Consider the following 13,149-nt stretch of genomic DNA (forward strand, 5'->3'; position numbering starts at 1 on the left):
ACATGGTGCAGAACTCATAGCAAATGTCTAAACAAAATCCTTAAAAAAATCAATTTCCGTATTTATGTCTTAGTGTAATAAAGGAGGGAAATTACATATTTTTGAAAAAATACGTGTAGTCTATTGTATTATCATCAACGAAACACATAATATTGTACAAAGGACAATGTCCCTGTTGGCCTCCCAGAATATACCTTTTATTACTATTGTTCCAGGTACTTTGTTCCCACTGATGAGAGAGTAGAATGAACCAGATTACGAGGACATGATGTTTCGGCTGGAGATGATTGATGTGGAGCCAAATTTGAAGATTTCGTTGTTCCAATATTTGTCTACAGGTGAGAGTGAGTTCTGGTACTGTTCTTGTACTTCAGACACAGTGGAGGTATCATTTCTCCATAGAGTTACTGATTGACGCACGGCTAATAAGTGCCTGAAGTTCAAGTTGCACAATTTTCAAATGGTAGAGTCTAGTTTGATTTACATTACTCTTGAATGACTTATGGATTGTATCTGTTGTGCACAACCACTATGGGAGATTTGTGTTCGATTTTCTACAACTTTTTGTACCTTTCGTATCTGTGACAATTTTTTCGTTATTTTTGTGTGACTTTTTCGACTGTCGTTAAAAATAATGCGACAAAATCATATTGTCGTGCCGGAGTAGGGAAAGTTTCGGATTCATTACCAAGTTCTTGGTACGAGTATCATTACTTACCTTGCGTTGGAGCTGCAGTCTCCAGTTAGATCCCGTGACTGTGCCATTGGCTTGGCCACCTTAGGCCGTTGGAGCTGCAGAGTGCCATTGAGCCCTATGGGAGACTTTCCTTGGGCCGGGTTGGAGCTGCAGAGTGCCATTGAGCCCTATGGGAGACTTTCCTGGGCCAGGTTGGAGCTGCAGAGTGCCATTGAGCCCTATGGGAGGCTTTGCCAGGCGTTGGAGCTGCAGAGTGCCATTGAGCCCTATGGGAGACTTTCCTTGGGCCGGGTTGGAGCTGCAGAGTGCCATTGAGCCTCTATGGGAGACTTTCCTTGCGCAGGGTTGGAGCTGCAGAGTGCCATTGAGCCTATGGGAGACTTTCCTTGGGCCGGTTGGAGCTGCAGAGTGCCATTGAGCCCTATGGGAGACTTTCCTTGGCCGGGTTGGAGCTGCAGATGCCATTGAGCCCTATGGGAGACTTTCCTTGGGCCGGGTTGGAGCTGCAGAGTGCCATTGAGCCCTATGGGAGACTTTCCTTGGCCGGGTTGGAGCTGCAGGGTGCCATTGAGCCCTATGGGAGACTTTCCTGTGGGCGGTTGGAGCTGCAGAGTGCCATTGAGCCCTATGGCGAGACTTTCCTTGTGCCACGGCCGTTGGAGCTGCAGAGTGCCATTGACCCTATGGGAGACTTTCCTTGGGCCAGGTTGGAGCTGCAGAGTGCCATTGAGCCCTATGGGAGACTTTCCTTGGCCGGGTTGGAGCTGCAGAGTGCCATTGAGCCCTATGGAGACTTTCCTTGGGCCGGGTTGGAGCTGCAAAGTGCCATTGAGCCCTATGGGAGACTTTCCTTGGGCCGGGTTGGAGCTGCAGAGTGCCATTGAGCCCTATGGAGACTTTCCTTGGGCCGGTTGGAGCTGCAGAGTGCCATTGAGCCCTATGGGAGACTTTCCTTGGGCCGGGTTGGAGCTGCAGAGTGCCATTGAGCCCTATGGGAGACTTTCCTTGGGCCGGGTTGGAGCTGCAGAGTGCCATTGAGCCCTATGGGAGACTTTCCTTGGGCCGGGTTGGAGCTGCAGAGTGCCATTGAGCCCTATGGGAGACTTTCCTTGGGCCGGTTGGAGCTGCAGAGTGCCATTGAGCTCTATGGGAGACTTTCCTTGGACCAGGTTGGAGCTGCAGAGTGCCATTGAGCCCTATGGGAGACTTTCCTTGGGCCGGGTTGGAGCTGCAGAGTGCCATTGAGCCCCATGGGAGACTTTCCTTGGGGCCGGTTGGAGCTGCAGAGTGCCGTTGAGCCCTATGGGAGACTTTCCTTGGGCCGGGTTGGAGCTGCAGAGTGCCATTGAGCCCTATGGGAGACTTTCCTTGGGCCGGGTTAGAGCTGCAGAGTGCCATTGAGCCCTATGGGAGACATTCCTTGGGCCAGGTTGGAGCTGCAGAGTGCCATTGACCCTAAAGAAATGATGGAGAAGGACCTGGGGTACTTGTACATAATAAACTTGGCTGTAGCGAGGTACTGTCCTGCTTTATGAGGGAATGGATTTGCAGGCAATGGGAGGGGCATTCTTTCTCTTTGCAAAACACAGGTAAGACCCCATCTAGAACATGCAGTGTAGGGCTGGTCTCCAGTGCTCTGACTGGATATTATTGAATTGGAGAGTCCAGAGGAAGGGCAACTCAGCTTACAAAAGGTATGGAATGTCTCAGTTATGAACCGATGAGTTATGAAGAAAGACTGGCTAAGCTGGGGCTCTTTATGCTGGAGAAATGGCACCTAAGGGGTGTATGATAACTATGTATAAATATGTAAGGGGACCAGCAAGGGGAGATGCATTGTGACCTTGCCCGGTGGGATAAAGAAACCTTTAGTGATCTCAGACTGAGTTGAGTGTACGTTGGGCTGCAAATTCATCAATAGTTCATCAACAGCATGGCAGGACTTCGGTGCTGTCTATTTTCCAGTGCCCTGATTGGCTACTGGTTAATTCTAGCCCGGCCCACTTTCGAAAATGCAAACAACTGGACATACAGTTAAGTCCCCATACACTATAAGATCCGCTCGCTTGGCGATGTCGCCAAGTGAGCGGATCTTTACCCGATATCCCCACCTACGGTGGTGATATCGGGTAGCAAGCTGCTTTAAAAAAAAAATAATCAGAATTGTTTGGCCCCAGTTGCCGGCAAGATTTTCTAACCTGGCCGATTTCAGGCCAGATATCGGTCGGCCAGGCTGCTCTTTTCTGCCCCTACACGGGCCGATTAGCTGCCGAATCGGTCCAAGGGACCCATATCGGCAGCTTCTAACAAGGCACTTTCACTTTAAACATTTTTTTTTGTCCTGGCTACACATGGCCAGTAAGTGTATAAAATAAATACTGTAGGTTACGAATAATATAAGACAATTATTTCAGGTCCCTATGAAGAATCTCTAATCATTTCCTTCTGTGTTTGTTTCTCCACCCAGTGTCAAGAAAGAAAAACTGCCAACGAAATAGGGAAATTAAACCTTTTCTTAAAAACTGCCAGAGATCTGCGCGGTAATAAACTATTTATTTTTGGACTCGAGAATTGTTTTTTTAATATAAATTTAAAAACAAAATCTTGAAAATTCACCAAGCTGAAACTTGGTGAGCTTCCATGGAAAGCCAATGGGAGGGGTATATTCAACAATTGAGCTATTTTAGAATGAGATTTTTTTTCAAAGTCGTATTTCTATGGTTATCATGGTGATCATGATAGAGAGTGGGAAGACCTAAAGGGAGCTCCATTAAAGGTGTCAAGTTAGCAATCATTTTCAGCCAAAATGTAAATCTGGTACAGGTATTGGACCCCTTATCGGGAAACCCATTATCCAGAAAGCTCTGAATTACGGAAAGTCCATCTCCCATAGACTCCATTTTAATCAAGTAATTCACATTTTTAAAAATGGTTTCCTTTTCTCTGTAATAATAAAACAGTACCTGTACTTGATCCCAACTAAGATATAATTACCCCTTATTGGGCAGAACAGCCCTATTGGGTTTATTTCATGGTTAAATGATTCCCTTTTCTCTGTAATAATAAAACAGTACCTGTACTTGATCCCAACTAAGATATAATTACCCCTTATTGGGGGCAGAACAGCCCTATTGGGTTTATTTCATGGTTAAATGATTCCCTTTTCTCTGTAATAATAAAACAGTACCTGTACTTGATCCCAACTAAGATATAATTACCCCTTATTGGGGCAGAACAGCCCTATTGGGTTTATTTCATGGTTAAATGATTCCCTTTCCTCTGTAATAATAAAACAGTACCTGTACTTGATCCCAACTAAGATATAATTACCCCTTATTGGGGCAGAACAGCCTTATTGGGTTTATTTCATGGTTAAATGATTCCCTTTTCTCTGTAATAATAAAACAGTACCTGTACTTGATCCCAACTAAGATATAATTACCCCTTATTGGGGGCAGAACAATCCTATTGGGTTTATTTAATGGTTAAATGATTCCCTTTTCTCTGTAATAATAAAACAGTACCTGTACTTGATCCCAACTAAGATATAATTACCCCTTATTGGGGCAGAACAGCCCTATTGGGTTTATTTCATGGTTAAATGATTCCCTTTTCTCTGTAATAATAAAACAGTACCTGTACTTGATCCCAACTAAGATATAATTACCCCTTATTGGGGGCAGAACAGCCCTATTGGGTTTATTTCATGGTTAAATGATTCCCTTTTCTCTGTAATAATAAAAACAGTACCTGTACTTGATCCCAACTAAGATATAATTACCCCTTATTGGGGGCAGAACAGCCCTATTGGGTTTATTTCATGGTTAAAATGATTCCCTTTTCTCTGTAATAATAAAACAGTACCTGTACTTGATCCCAACTAAGATATAATTACCCCTTATTGGGGGCAGAACAGCCCTATTGGGTTTATTTCATGGTTAAATGATTCCCTTTTCTCTGTAATAATAAAACAGTACCTGTACTTGATCCCAACTAAGATATAATTACCCCTTATTGGGGGCAGAACAGCCCTATTGGGTTTATTTAATGGTTAAATGATTCCCTTTTCTCTGTAATAATAAAACAGTACCTGTACTTGATCCCAACTAAGATATAATTCCCCTTATTGGGGCAGAACAGCCCTATTGGGTTTATTTCATTGTTAAATGACTCCCTTTTCTCTGTAATAATAAAACAGTACCTGTACTTGATCCCAACTAAGATATAATTACCCCTTATTGGGCAGAACAGCCCTATTGGGTTTATTTCATGGTTTAAATGATTCCCTTTTCTCTGGTAATAATAAAACAGTACCTGTACTTGATCCCAACTAGATATAATTACCCCTTATTGGGCAGAACAGCCCTATTGGGTTTATTTCATGGTTAAATGATTCCCTTTTCTCTGTAATAATAAAACAGTACCTGGTATTGATCCCAACTAAGATATAATTACCCCTTATTGGGGGCAGAACAATCCTATTGGGGTTTATTTAATGGTTAAATGATTCCCTTTTCTCTGTAATAATAAAACAGTACCTGTACTGATCCCAACTAAGATATAATTACCCCTTATTGGGGGCAGAACAATCCTATTGGGTTTATTTCATGGTTAAATGATTCCCTTTTCTCTGTAATAATAAAACAGTACCTGTACTTGATCCCAACTAAGATATAATTACCCCTTATTGGGGGCAGAACAGCCCTATTGGGTTTATTTCATGGTTAAATGATTCCCTTTTCTCTGTAATAATAAAACAGTACCTGTACTTGATCCCAACTAAGAATGGGTCCCATACCTGTACCATATATTATTTACCAAGGGATAGGTGGAGGCTTATTTAGCAGGATTTGGATTCCAATTCTAATGTTGGTAAATCACCCCTTAATGTCCCCTAAACTGGAAACCCTTTCACATTCCCTGATGGCCGTTCCAATGCTGCAAGCATTTAGGGTTTCACATTATCTATGAAACCTAGTTAAAATAATCACTCAAATTCACTTTCCTGCAGGGATATTTCCCATTATCGTCCTGACCAACAAGACCAGCGGGGATTTTGCCAAGCTGCGCAATATATTTGAAGGCATGGGGGCAGAGGAGATACTGGCAGTGGAGAATTATACAGACGAGGATCACTTTAAGACCCGGGGGAGACACACACTGTTCCTGGAGCTGATCCATAAAGCACTGAAGGACGTGAGCTTTTGTATGAAAGAGCAGCGGAACCCCAAAAAGGACAGAGCTCAGCGCAAAAAATTCCTTCTGAAATACGTGCACGAGAGGGATAAGAATCAACCAAGTCAATAATAACAACAGTAACTGCCAGACGTCACCATGATATACCTGTATCTTCAGTGTTAGGGGAGATTTACTAACATTGGGAGGAAATTCTTTACCCTTTTCAACTTTTTTCCCCAGGAAAAAATTGGTTTCCAGTAAAAAATAATTGGATCTATTATCTGGAATGTTTGAGACCAGATAAAAGACATTATCCCCAGTTAAGCTTTTTTTCATTTCCATATGCAGTGATCCTCATTCTCCTGAATGAAAGTTTTGGGGCCCATGGGAGACAAATTATTATGAATAACATTGTCCTAAGGATTTTTTGGGCACCAACATGGATTTATGAAACTAAAGGTCCCCATACACGGGCCGATTCTAACTGCCAATATCAGTCCCTTAGACAATTCGGCAGCTAATTGGCCTGTGTATGGGCACTACTGACGGGCCTGCCCTGCCCGATATCTGGCCTGAAATCTCAATCGGGCAGGTTAAAAAATCTAGTCGGATCGGGGACCGCATCTGCTCGTTGATGCGGTCCCCGGACCGACTTTTCCTATACCTGTCGTTATAATTCGCCCTGGGGCCAAACGATCGAATTAGCCTGGATTCTCCCGATATCGCCCACCCATAGGTGGGGGATATCGGAAGAAGATCCACTCACTTGGCGACATCGCCAAGCGAGCGGATCTGAAGGTGTATGGGTACCTTTAGTTACCACTGAGTACAAGATATATTTTTTTATGATTACAGAAAATGTTGAAATGGGGCAGATTTATCAAAATTCCCCCACTTTTGATTATTCCTATGGGATTTTTAGAAGCGTATTTATTAACGGGTGAAAGATAGAGTTCCCCATTTAATAAATACGCTTCTGAAAATCCCATTTGAATAAATTGGGTGAATTTTGTTGTATTGAGCTCTAATCTCATGGGCCGATTGTAGCTGCCAATATTGGTCCCTTGGACAGATTCGGCAGCTTATTGGCCCGTGTAGGGGCAGAAACGAGGGGCCTGGCCGACCAATACCTGGCCTGAAATTGGGTAGATATCCATCGGGCAGGTTAGAAAATTCAGTCGGATTGGGGACCACATCGGCTCGTTGATGCGGTCCCCCGAACTGACTGCCCCATTGCCTGGGGCCAAACGACCCGAATTAGCCTACATGCTCCCTGATATCGCTCACCCGTAGGTGGGGATATTGGGTGAAGATCCGCTCACTTGCCGATTTCGCCAAAGCGAGCAATCTTAACGTGTATGGGGGACCTTTAAATAGAAAACATTTCTGAGGTTTTAGATAATGTATTATTGCATGACCAATCCATACCTGTATTGTAAACATCTTTTCTCTACTGTGCAAAACTTTTTTTTTTTCAGTATTTCTATTATTAAAAATAAATGCCCAGTGCAAACAAATTTTTGTTACATTTGAACATACCTGTAATTCTGGAAAACTTGCTGGGATTTTACAGTCTTAATGGTTTTGCTTCCTCCTTGTGGGGACGCTGGAAACACTTAAGTAAATAGTAGGGAAAAAGTCACTTTTGTTCAAAAATGGATTTGAGCAGAAAATATCAAAATATTTTGGCCAAACCGTTTTTTTCATAAATATGAAAATGATTCAAACTTATGGGGAAAAAGCAATTTTTACTCAGTTTTCTGTGAAATGGCCCATTTACTAAACAATTTTGAGATAAGTTTTTTCTAAATTATAGAACATTTCTGTAAAATTCCACAAGTTTTTCGTGGTTTTCAATAAATTTCCCACAAAAAAAAAACGTATTTTGTGCAAAGAATATGAACATTTCAGAATTCGTTAACGTGTTGGTTACACTTTCATCGGGACTATCTTTTCGCCAGGTTTGATCTGTCGAGTGCCACTGAGCTCCTATGGAAGGCTTCAAAGTCAGAACTGTTTTTGTGGCGTTTACAAACTTTTCACAGAAAATTTTGTGACGTTCGGAACGCAATTGCGATATTTAGTACGAACGATAAAGCATTGTCGAGACATTTATAACTACAGAAATTACTTCGAATTCATACCATATCGAGTTTCAAAACCAGAAAAAAAAAAACATTTTAGTAAATTTGCCCCTAAAACTGGAAGGTCTGATATTTACTAAGTGCAGAAAACTCAAATGTAAAAATTCACCATTGCAAGTTTCTATAGAAGTCAATGGGGAGTTCTTTGAGTTTTCATTTTTCTAGTTTCCTTATTAATAAATAAGCAACTATTCGATATGCCCAGTTTGTTTCGATTTAGAAAACACAAGTACAGGTACTGTTTATTATTACAGAGAAAAGGAATCATTTAACCATGAATAAACCCAATAGGGCTGTTCTGCCCCAATAAGGGGTAAATTATATGCTTAGTTGGGTCAAGTACAGGTACTGTTTTATTATTACAGAGAAAAGGGAATCATTTAACCATGAAATAAACCCAATAGGGCTGTTCTGCCCCCAATAAGGGGTAATTATATCTTAGTTGGGATCAAGTACAGGTACTGTTTTATTATTACAGTACAGTTACATATACATTACATGCCCTGGGCTCTCAGCACACATCCCCCTTGTCCCTAAGGTGGAAGCAAAAAACAGGAAGGTGCCCACTCCTCTCCCAACACTATACCCAAAGTCAGGCAGGATGTGGTCACTATACCTTCTAACCAATAGCACACATGTTAATGAACTCACTTAGATACATTCCCTTCTGCCCAGCAACTAAGGGAACTGAACCTGTAGGGATTTAAAGCCATAGGGACCATTTAACCCCATGGGTCCCTACATACAGGTACTGTTTTATTATTACAGAGAAAAGGGAATCATTTAACCATGAAATAAACCCAATAGGACTGTTCTGCCCCCAATAAGGGTAATTATATCTTAGTTGGATCAAGTACAGGTACTGTTTTATTATTACAGAGAAAAGGGAATCATTTAACCATGAAATAAACCCAATAGGACTGTTCTGCCCCCAATAAGGGGTAATTATATCTTAGTTGGGATCAAGTACAGGTACTGTTTTATTATTACAGAGAAAAGGGAATCATTTAACCATTAAATAAACCCAATAGGACTGTTCTGCCCCCAATAAGGGGTAATTATATCTTAGTTGGGATCAAGTACAGGTACTGTTTTATTATTACAGAGAAAAGGGAATCATTTAACCATGAAATAAACCCAATAGGGCTGTTCTGCCCCAATAAGGGGTAATTATATCTTAGTTGGATCAAGTACAGGTACTGTTGTATTATTACAGAGAAAAGGGAATCATTTAACCATGAAATAAACCCAATAGGGCTGTTCTGCCCCCAATAAGGGTGAATTATATTCTTAGTTGGGATCAAAGTACTGGTACTGTTTTATTATTACAGAGAAAAGGGAATCATTTAACCATGAAATAAACCCAATAGGGCTGTTCTGCCCCAATAAGGGGTAATTATATCTTAGTTGGCATCAAGTACAGGTACTGTTTTATTATTACAGAGAAAAGGGAATCATTTAACCATTAAGTAAACCCAATAGGGCTGTTCTGCCCCCAATAAGGGGTAATTATACTGAATCTTAGTTGGGATCAAGTACATGTAACACCTATTTCAGCTCAATAGCTGCCTTCCCGGACTAGTACCAGTAGAACATGGGTTACACTGTACTCTCTTACCCAGAATGGGCCTTCGCTAAGTGGAAGAGGAAGGTGAGGGTGTTGTGCAACTACACCTCTCTTGCTGCTATGCAGAAAAATGAAAACAGAGGGCGCCAGAGGTTCTTGCAAATAACAAAGTAATAAGTATTTATTGAACATCCACAGGGTTTACTCACAATACAGCTTCAGAGGCCATTGGTACATGCAACACATACCGAGTGTATATTCAGACTAACACTCTCCTGCGGGCAGACTGGCAGGAATCTCCCTTCACCTCTGCGACACACCCTTTAGTGGATCCCTCAGGGAATTCTCTATCCTGATTCCCTATTCACTTGGATCCCTACACTACAGGCAATGTGGCCTGGGAGAACTATCTCCAGAAAAACTGCAAATCCTATGCAGGAGCTCATGCTGCTCATTCTAGCTCAACCCTAACTGCCTTACACTCCTAGAGTGTACTATAAAGGGAGCTACACCTGCCACTATCTAATGCCTCATTCACGGGGCCCTGTTCCCTGACTTCACTGGGCCTGGGCCCATGCCCTGGGCTCTCAGCACACATCCACCTTGTCCCTAAGGTGGAAGCAAAAAACAGGAAGGTGCCACTCCTCTCCCAACACTATACCAAAGTCAGGCAGGATGTGGTCACTATACCTTCTAACCAATAGCACACATGTTAATGAACTCACTTAGATACATTCCCTTCTGCCCAGCAACTAAGGGAACTGAACCTGTAGGGATTTAAAGCCATAGGGACCATTTAACCCTATGGGTCCCTACATACAGGTACTGTTTTATTATTACAGAGAAAAGGGAATCATTTAACCATGAAATAAACCCAATAGGGCTGTTCTGCCCCAATAAGGGGTAATTATATCTTAGTTGGGATCAAGTACAGGTACTGTTTTATTATTACAGAGAAAAGGGAATCATTTAACCATGAAATAAACCCAATAGGGCTGTTCTGCCCCAATAAGGGTAATTATATCTTAGTTGGGATCAAGTACAGGTACTGTTTTATTATTACAGAGAAAAGGGAATCATTTAACCATGAAATAAACCCAATAGGGCTGTTCTGCCCCAATAAGGGGGTAATTATATCTTAGTTGGGATCAAGTACAGGTACTGTTTTATTATTACAGAGAAAAGGGAATCATTTAACCATGAAATAAACCCAATAGGACTGTTCTGCCCCCAATAAGGGGTAATTATATCTTAGTTGGGATCAAGTACAGGTACTGATTTATTATTACAGAGAAAAGGGAATCATTTAACCATGAAATAAACCCAATAGGGCTGTTCTGCCCCAATAAGGGGTAATTATATCTTAGTTGGGATCAAGTACAGGTACTGTTTTATTATTACAGAGAAAAGGGAATCATTTAACCATGAAATAAACCCAATAGGGCTGTTCTGCCCCCAATAAGGGGTAATTATATCTTAGTTGGGATCAAGTACAGGTACTGATTTATTATTACAGAGAAAAGGGAATCATTTAACCATGAAATAAACCCAATAGGGCTGTTCTGCCCCAATAAGGGGTAATTATATCTTAGTTGGGATCAAGTACAGGTACTGTTTTATTATTACAGAGAAAAGGGAATCATTTAACCATGAAATAAACCCAATAGGGCTGTTCTGCCCCAATAAGGGGTAATTATATCTTAGTTGGGATCAAGTACAGGTACTGTTTTATTATTACAGAGAAAAAGGAAGTAATTTTTCAAATAGAATTATTTGCTTATAATGGAGTGTATGGGAGATGGCCTTTCTGTAATTCTGAACTTTCTGGATAATATGTTTCCAAATAATGGATATCTGTATAAGGAAAAGTATCTCTTACTCTCTATTTTCCTGGATTGCTATCTGACATTCAGAACACGTAGATTGCACCAAATAAACCATGAATGATGATCGGCCAACCCAGTTTTCATTTCTGGCCATTCACTTAAAGTGGGACATTTACTGCCAGGACAGTAAATGGGAACAAGTTTATAAACTTGCTGCACGACAACTTTATGTCACAGGTTGTTGAGGAGCCAACCAGGAACCATGCTATACTAGATCTAGTGATCTCTAATGACCCAGAACGTATAGCAAATGTGCAAGTGGTTGAACCCCTGGGTAATAGTGACCATCATGTTATTTCATTTGATGTTTGGTGCAGGAAACAAATTTACACGGGGGCAACAAAGACACTGAATTTTAGGAAGGCAAAGACTAACCCCAAAAAGTTTTTTAAGTATATTAATAGTAAAAAGATGCAGGTTGAGGGTGTGGCCCCATTGAGTTATAGTAACAATATAGTTACAGCGGATACAGGAAAGGCAGATGTGCTTAACCAGTTCTTTTCTTCTGTGTATACAGTAGGGGGAGCCAGAGGGCCAAGTCCCACCTAAGAGCTGCACTGTTGCCTCAGCTCCAACTATACAGTGGTTGGCACAGGATATGGTGCTTAAAGGGTTACACACGATAAATGTAAACAAGGCACCGGGGCCAGATGGAATACCCCCTCGGGTACTGAGAGAGCTAGGGGCAGAATTGCAGTGGCCCTTGTTTCTGATATTCTCAGACTCGCTTTCATCAGGTATGGTACCTAGGGATTGGGGGAAGGTGAATGTCATTCCTATATTTATACAGGGAGTAAGATCTCAGCCTGGCAATTATAGGCCTGTAAGTCTGACATCCGTGGTGGGCAAGTTATTTGAAGGCTTGTTAAGGGATCACATACAAAATTATGTAGTGGAGAATGGCATTATGGGTAGGAGTCAGCATGGCTTTATGAAGGACAGGTCATGTCAGACCAATTGAATTGCTTTTTATGATGAGGTAAGTAAGAAGCTGGACAGTGGGGATGCAGTAGATATAATCTATTTGGATTTTGCCAAAGCATTTGATACCGTTCCCCACAAACGACTGCTTTCTAAGCTAAGGTCTATTGGTCTTAGTGAAGTCGTTTGCACATGGATAGAAAACTGGCTACAGGATCGGGTACAGAGGGTGGTTGTTAATGGCACATTCTCTACTTGGAGTAAGGTTCTCAGTGGGGTCCCTCAGGGTTCTGTACTGGGGCCACTTTTGTTTAATTTGTTCATAAATGACTTAGGGGAGGGTATTATGAGTAATGTATCAGTGTTTGCAGATGACACAAAACTCTGCAGCCCAGTCAATTCTATCCAGGATGTGACATCCCTGCAGCAGGATCTTGACCAACTGGCAATCTGGGCAGCTAAGTGGCAGATGAGATTTAATGTGGATAAATGTAAGGTCATGCACCTGGGATGTAAAAATATGCCCCCACTTATACCCTTAATGGGACTGCACTAGGCAAATCCATAATGGAGAAGGAGCTTGGAGTCCTTGTAGATAATAAACTTGGCTGTAGCAAGCAATGCCAGGCAGCAGCTGCAAGGGCAAACAGGGTTCTGAGCTGTATTAAAAGGGGTATAGATTCACGGGAGGAGGGGGTTATTCTTCCCCTTTACAGAGCGCTGGTAAGGCCCCATCTAGAATATGCTGTTCAGGTC

This window comes from Xenopus tropicalis, chromosome 9 (assembly GCF_000004195.4).
Source record: "Xenopus tropicalis strain Nigerian chromosome 9, UCB_Xtro_10.0, whole genome shotgun sequence".
Taxonomy (NCBI): Eukaryota; Metazoa; Chordata; class Amphibia; order Anura; family Pipidae; genus Xenopus; species Xenopus tropicalis.